The 8,879-nt window shown below is 34.8% G+C and overlaps 1 pseudogene; it reads right to left on the bottom strand.

The window, feature by feature from the left end:
- Positions 1-5,436: 5,436 nt before the first annotated feature.
- LOC102593791 (uncharacterized) lies at positions 5,437-8,670 on the bottom strand (annotated as a pseudogene).
- Positions 8,671-8,879: the final 209 nt, after the last annotated feature.

The following is an 8,879-nucleotide window of genomic DNA, read 5'->3' as shown; positions in this document are numbered from 1 at the left end:
GGAAAAATTCCGACCTCCTGAGGTCGGAATTTGGTTTGCCCGCTTTATTTTGCATGAAAACCGACAACTTGTAGTCGGTTTTCATATCAACGTAATTTCATAGTATACAAAAATTGTTATAGGTGTAAAATGAACAACAAACCGACCTCCGGATGTCGCTTTTAAAAGTAATAGATGAAATAAAAATACTGACCTCCGGATGTCGCATTTAAAAGTAATAGATGAAATAAAAATATCGACCTCCGGATGTTGCTTTTAAAAGTAATAGATGAAATAAAAATACCGACCTCCGGATGTCACTTTAATTAATAGTAATTAGAAAAAATACCGACCTCATGAGGTCGGTATTTTAATTACATACTATTTAATTTTACCGACATTCAGAAGTCAGTATTATAACCGACATCAAGAAGTCAGTTTTTAGGCAAAATAACCAAATTCCGACCTCAGGAGGTCGAAAATTTTCCCAGAAACAAAAACCGACCTCTTGAGGTTGGTATTTTATATTAATTTATTTTTTACATGCTATTTAATTTTGCCGACATACGGAAGTCGGTATTATTTGTTATTTGTTTAATATCGACATCAAGAGGTCGGTTTTTTATTGTAATTCATTTTTTTCCGGGAAAAATTCCGACCTCCAGAGGTCGGAATTTGATTTTTCCGCTTTATTTTGCATAAAAACCGACTACTTGTAAATACCGACCTCCAGTTGAGGTTGGAAAATTTTAGGTCGGTATTCACTGTTTTTTTAGTAGTGACAAGACTTTTACAAATACAACATAAGTACAGGCTGTCTGTGAATACAATATAAAGACTAAGCCTAGCAAATATAGAAAAAAATCAGTAGCTTCAGACGCCAAGAGCTCACCCTAATATCCGAAACTCCAAGCTACTTTGCACGACTCCAAATCAACGACGATAGCTTAATTGCAATTTCAGGGGGTAGAAGTGTAATATGAGAACCAAAAAGGGTACTCTGTAAGGCAACGACTGACTGAGCTCAAAAGATAACACAAGCATAAAAAACAAGTAATAAGGAGAGCATAACACAAGTAACTAAACAGGGGATGCTAAAGTAGATAGACAATAAAGAGTAGAAACAGGATACAAGGAGTGAGAAGCCGAGTCAAGAACATACCTAGAAAACGAGCCAAAAACCTATTCGCAAGCAACTAAGATACCAAGTAATTTACTATGGGTCAGGAGGATTCATAACTACAATTCTAAAGTCTAAAACCTACCAGCTAACGAGAAAACAATAACATATAATAGAATATAGTAAAACAATAATAATAATAACCTAGTCGAACCCCCATAAGCCCGGAAGGTACAAGTAACAAATATAACCCAATCGCTCCCCATAAATCGGATGATACAATCAACACACAAATATATTGGTGACAAGCAATGTATATAAATGGAGAGGATGCAATAATACAATTAGAGAAGTGCCACGAATCCAAACCCAAGAAGTGAAAACTGGGCTCCCAACCCAAAAAACCATGACAACAATCAATGTCACGCCCTGAGCCTACATTCTGGACATGGTCGGCACTCAAATATCATTTTTGGTCCCCAAGAGAACCCTTGGCCTGTCTGACTACTTAGCGAAAGACTTACTCAAGCGACAAAAGGTTTAGAAACATAATTTAAAACATTCAAACTCAAGCAAATACTTAACTCAAATTGTTTGTAAAATACTCAATAATATAGGTTTAATAGTTTTCAAATCATCTTATGGGAAAAGTAAATACTGAGAGACTCCTCAACTCTATCTAGCTATGAAGCCTTTATAGTTCAACATGGATGTCGGGATAAGACCCATGACACCCTAAAATGACTAGACTGAAAATAAAATTGGAGTCCTCCGGAATGCAAGGAGGCTTACCAAAAGCTAACTAGAGTGTAAAGTGATCTCAACGAAGTGCTTGTTCATGATCCTGAATACTTGTATCTACATCATAAAAAGATGCAGGTCGATTGGCGTCAATACATTGAATGTACGAGTATGAAATAAATCTGAATAAATAAAAAACTGAACTGGTAAGGCTGGAAGAATACTCACCTCACCTCAACTCAATACAAAGCAATAATACGATATAAAATATTTAAAGCTTCATAAATAAAAGATGGTAACTCAAGGATGTATATAAAAATGTAATAAATTACTATTTACTCTTATTTGGGAAATTCTTTAACCGATAACCATCACTATGAGCAATGTGATGATACATCGTCTCGCCCATATTGCCAGAGTTGTCATATACCTTGCTGGGGTATAGAACACCTCAACTAAGTGGATCCACTAAGCAATAAGGATTTATCTAAAAAGTATTATCATTTACCATGTTGGCAGATATGGTTTGTGAGGATTTTGAGTTGTTTGAACTCATCCTCATATCGATGATCAATACTAATCTTAATAATATACTCATGCTCAAATGTATAAAACATACTATTTCTCTTTTTTGAGGTAATTACTCACAATAACCTCTTAAAAAAGGTGATTGCTTTAAAATATCTCTAAACTCATAAACTCTTTTTATAAATCAAAGTTTCTTTTTCTCAATGTAAGCAAACGATACATTTGGAACTACTTAGTTCCCTTATACTCTTTCTCAAGACTTCTCTTTGCTTTCTTAGAACTCACTTTAAACAATTATGTTTATTTAAAAGATTCTCAAAAGAACTCAATGAATACTAAAGGATAGGGTTCATGCTGAAGAATAGACATGACCAATCAACTCAATAAATCTCAATGCACAATATACAACAATTAAATAATTAGAAATAGAAATTCAATAATCAGGAACTCAAGAACTCAAAACTCAACATCAACTCATCTCAAGAATACTCAAATCTAAAGAATAGAAACCTAGATTATTTTTTTATTGATTTGAAAATAGATGTAGGGCGTGAAGACGAACTAGTCCTACACTATGATAGCCTTACATACCTGGGAAGAATAAAGTTCTTGGCGAAATCGACGAAATTTGATGAACGTTAGAAAACCCTAGCCTTTCTCCTTTGAATTCTTACTCTAAGTTTTTGAAGTGTTAAAAACGTAAAAGAATATTTTAACACTGTTTAGACCCTTAATCATGTGAAAAAGGGTTGTGGTTTAGGCTTAGAAGGGGTGGGAAAAGACTAAACTACCCTTCTTAAAACTAACAAAAAAACCTTCTATGGGTCCATCTACGATTCGTGGTTTGCTCTACGAACTGTAAATCTCATCCGTGGGATTTATATTAAATTTTAATGCACAAAATTTCATTTTATGGGTCCAATCTATGACCTGTATAAGTTTGTACGGAAGGTAGATCCAATCTGTAGACTTTATACATTTTTTTGGCTTAAAAGTCCACTCTACGAGTCAAAATTACGGCTCGTAGAAGTTCTTACGGCCCGTAGAATGGATCCCTAAGAATTTGACCCCAAAATCTAACTCCCAGTACTCTTCCTATGACTTGACAGTACGGGTCGTAGTTTAATCGACGGCCCGTACAATGGATCCGTAGTTCACAGTCTCAGAAAACTTTGATATAATAGTCTCTGGTAAAAATCCTTGACAAGCATCAAAATCAGAAAAACGAAAAAGATATTACATGGGCCCGGGCTCGGAACCTACACAAGTGTAGAAGCAAGGGGTGAGTACCAACAATACGGTACCCAACAAGAAACCTAATAAACAAGTAATCTATCTAGGAATTGAGTAACCCTTATACTCCAACCGAACCTCTTCAAAGTACAACCTACATAGAATCAACCCAACCAAACAATTCTACAATATACCGCTCACAAGGCCCAACACTTACAGTACAATAGTCACAAATCAACAATCAAATGAATAAGTAGATCAACCTCAATTTCAAGTAGATCTCTCATACGCAACAAATGGAAAAATCACAAATAATAAGCAAGTCACACATAAACATCAAATGCAACAAGTCACAATAATCAATCTCTCTCCAGAACCATTTCCCATCAACACAATATCACTAGCCGAAACTATTTCCCATCGGCTTTATATCAAATCACTAGTTGAAACCATTTCCCATCGACTTTACATCACATCACTAGGCATAACCATTTTCCATCAACTTTATATCAAATCACTAGCCAAAATCATTTCTCACCGCTTAATAACAATCGCCGGTAAAGACCTTGACATCATAATAATTACCGATAAAGACCTCGACATCATAACACTCGCCGGCAAAGACCTCGACATCATAAACACTTGCCAAAGATGACCTCGGCATCAAACTATCATATGTCTCATCAAGGTGTTCAATAATCAACGCACACAAATAACATCACACCACAGGGAAGTGACTATAATTCACACAATTCAAGACCACTTTCATGATATAAATCACTTCATCAATCAATCAACAAGGGTTACAACAAGACAATTCACAAACATCGTGATCATCGCATAAACGTTTCATTTCAACCCCTTTTATTCGTTAAGAGTTATCAAGTGGAAAGCTAACCCTTCACCTCATTCCCATTACTCCGAACACACACACTACAAAAAAACAGTGTTTACCGACAGACACAATCCGTCACTATCTAATGAAAATCCGTCACTAATCATGATTAGTGACGGATTAGCAATGGATTATTGACTGTTGCTATAACGCTCGTTAGTAAGCTCTTAGTGACGAAAAAATGAGTTCCATCACAAGTGTAGCAACGTCATAGTGACGAAACATTTCCGTCGCCATATGTTAGCGACGGACTTGTCGTCATTATATTTATATAATTTTGTTGCTAATTTCATAGTTCTAAGATGAAAACATGAGTTCCGTCACAAGTTTAGCGACGTGATAGTGACGAAAGATTTTCGTTGCCACTTGTTAGCGACGGACTGATTCGTCATTATATTTATATAGTTTTGTTGCTAATTTCATAATTCATTTCGTCATTTTGGATAAATTTGCAGCGAAATTTCCGTCGCAACATGTTCTGTTAAAACATATTAGGTCTTTAATAATCCGTCGCTAATCCGTCGCCAACATTCTTTTCATAGCAACGACCGAATAGTCTCTAAATTTGTTGCTAAAAATTATTCTTCTAAAATTATTTGATTTGGTTATTTTAAATATGTACTGCTGAAATAAATTAAATTAAAATGACTAAATACTCTAAAAATAACAAACATTCGTATAATATAATACTCATAGACGATTCATAATATATAAATAGAAAACTCCAAAACCACATATTTTTGGTTAAAAATATCCAAAGAAAACTATCAAGTACTCTTAAATAAACCTACGTTCATCAAAACGTTACTACGCAATTTGTAGTTTCCAAAAAGTATGAGATTACCAAAAACTAAAGTTGTGGGAGACTAAGGGATACGATCATCGCTTGAAATTGAGGGATCAACCTCGTCCACATTAGTAGCAGGAGGCACTATGGGTGTCACAATCGATGGATTCCCGGATATGCAGGCATCATTTGCTTTACAAAATCGTCCATATTTGTTATCGATGTTGATTGAGAAAATGGAGGTGGTAATGATGATGAGCCACAAAGATTCTGCCCATAGTAATCTTTTGCTTCAGATTCAAGACCGTATATTCTTCTTTTCTTTTCTCCCCCCGCAGCTTGGTAATATGCTTCACGTTGATCAATATCAGTTTGAGACACTGTGTTTTCCCGTAATATTTCTTTATATTTTTTCCTATAATAAGTAGAGAAAATGAGAAAGCATTACAGAATGGGAACAAAACAAATTTTGAAGGAAAAATGCAGAAAGATACATAAGCTTTTAAGCTTAAAGAACATGTGTTTTGTTTTTCCAGGAAAGAACTGTGTTGTTGTAGAAAGATAACTGACAATGCATTTTCCTTGCATAATATGAAACATAAAACAAAAGGCATCACTCCAAACTCACACAGTACTTCAAAACAAACTAATTTCTATTACCTAAACAGCATCAGAAACACTCGAAAATTACCCAACCAACATCAGAACTGCACTAGATTCACACTAAAATGACATTAGAATAGCACCCAAACAACACTAAAATTGCACTAGAATAGCCTCAAACAGCACATGAATTACACTAAAACAGCAACAACGGATTCTCACTAAAACAGGACTAGAGTTGCACCAAAAACAACTGCACTAGAGTCATAGTAAAACAACACTAGAATCACACCAAAACAACACTAAAATTGCACCGGAAAAGCCTCAAAACAGCAATCAAATTACACTAAAATAGTAGCAGTAGATTCTCTCTAAAACAGAACTATAATTGCACCAAAAACAATTGCACTAGAGTCACAAAAAAACGACACTAGAATCGCATCAAAACAACATTAAAATTGCATCAAAAAGTTCAAAACATCACCAGAATTATACTTTACAGCAGCAACATATACAATTTAAAACAGGACTAAAATTGCACCAGAAACTACAGTAGGAAAGAACTGAAACAGCTCTAAGTTTTAGACTTACATGGACAATTCGAGAACGCTCACCAACATATGATTTTCCATCATGACCATGTGTATGAACATGCAAATGTAATTCAATTGGTGTTGGATCTCGACCTTTTTCAATAGCCTATACAAAAGAAATCACGTTATATATATATCATACAATAGAAGATGTTAGTTATAGAGTTTGTAAAATATGTATACTCACAAGTTTCCTGCGATGTTCTCCAATTGAAATAGAGCCGCCCGTGTGAGTCCCAACAGCAATTTCATGGCCGCCACGTACAATTTTTCGAATTAATTCTGACTTTTTAATACACTTTTCACTTCCCCAAAGTTGCATCCATCTTTCCCACACATTTTCTGGTACATAACCTCGCTTAACTCCTCTTTTTTTTTATTTTAGAAATGAAATTCCTGTATTTCAGTGCTGCCTTAACCATCCAATGTCTTTTCACTTCGTTTTCACTAATGGAAACATCCCAGTAAATTTTTTCTCAAATAAGTATTGAAAGTAATACATTAATGTCCTATCTATATATGTGAATACACTTTCTAAACTCACTTACGATGAAAAGTTATACCTTGAATTCTCCAAAATAACCATTTCTTACATCAGTTGAGACACCTTTCCAATTGATTCCATTGGGATCAACATCACTTTTGAAAGACTTGGATATGAAACTAAGAGACATATTGAGAAGGTTCCAGCCTATATAAACAAAATATACAGGTAGTAAAATAGAAAAATAAACATTTTTTAGCACATTTAATAGACAAGAGGTCATGTTCTCTAGATTAAATATTATGCTTAAAGGACTAGAAGTTGGGAATGTGATAGTGAAATCCTATCCAAATATCTTTAATTTGTTCAATGTAGTAAGTAGAAACAAGTTTAGGAATAAAATCAAAAGAATGGACTAACCCTGCAGAAGTTAGAAAGACAAGGGTCCTTGTATGGGTACTGTTGGATTCAGATTCAGCAACTGTATTGGTACAACCTGTTGAGTTGCTCTGAGTAGAAAAACCTTGACCTATTAGGTTACTCTGCTTTGATGTAGCTGGAGGTGTCTCAGAGATGGTTGGGCTAATACTTTGAGTTGCCGTTTCAATATTGGTTGGGGTACCACCTTGCTGAGGAGAAACTATAGTGGGCTTGGGAATAGTTGGCATGCTTACACGAATAGCAAGATTACTCCTACCTGAGGATTTTCCACGACCTCTGCCTCGAGCCATACCTATTAACAAATATAACATTGTTGTTAGATCATGAGATTACGTGGAACAGTGCTGAAATATTAAAACTGTCTCTGTAAGAGCTATTGTTGATCAAGTGAAAAAATTGGTACCTGGAAATATAAGAGTAACATAGTTATCTATAACAAGAGTAACAAGAGTAAAGGGATCATGAACTTCTATCAGAAGCTTTACACAAAGAATGAGCATTAGAAATCTATAACATATTTTGAAAATTTGGACACAATCACAGATGATGACATTAGGGAAAGGGAGAAGCCTTTTAAGAGGCTTGGATTTTCAATACCATCATATCATGTGCTTCTGATAAGGCTCCAGAACCTGATTGTTACACAATCACAGTCAAGTAATGTCATTCATTTAAAACAAATGATCTATTGAGCTCAAGAATTTACATAACAATAAGTCTCCCAAAGTGCTTACTTGTTTGAAACCACATTGAAATTAGAAATAAAACACACATAGTTCAAAGCCAAGAGTTATTTCTTTTAAAAATCCTAAATTGAAAAGCAGAAACTACAGCAGATTATCCTCAATTGAAAATTAGAAACAAACAAAATATAGTGAAAATACAATAGCAGATGATCAAGCACTAGTCACTGTCTTCTTCAAACTCTTCCTCTTCCTCATCCTCATTCTCCTCAGTTTCCTCAGTTTCATACTCTTCTTCTGTGGATTCTATATGGATTTCATGATTCTCTTGCAATAATCCATCATCAATGGGTTCATCCATTTCAATTACATCTCCATTTGGATCATTTAAGAGTATGTTTTCATCAATGGAAACAGTCATATCTATCTCGTGGACTTCAACTTCTTCAACTTGAAATGGAACATTTACTTCTGAAACTGTTGCCACTTCCTCATTAGGCAATTCAATAACATTTCGAGGTTTGACCTTCAGTACAGCTGCCCAATCATCCTTGTCTTTTTTTCTTGCTAGGATAAGGTACATAACACACTTGTGTTGCTTGCATTGCAAGAATAAAAGGTTCATATTTTTTATATCGACGACTATGGTTAATATCAACCAATTTGTACTGATTGTGCCTTTTAACACCAACATCCATAGTTGGGTCAAACCATTCACATTTGAATAATACAGTTTGCTTTAAAGGTGCTTCACGGTATTCCACTTGTATAATCTCTTTTTATCCGTCCATA

Source organism: Solanum tuberosum, unplaced genomic scaffold (genome assembly GCF_000226075.1).
Source record: "Solanum tuberosum cultivar DM 1-3 516 R44 unplaced genomic scaffold, SolTub_3.0 scf00674, whole genome shotgun sequence".
NCBI lineage: Eukaryota > Viridiplantae > Streptophyta > Magnoliopsida > Solanales > Solanaceae > Solanum > Solanum tuberosum.
Note: the sequence above shows the minus strand (reverse complement) of the source record. Positions and strands in the feature narration are given on the sequence as shown.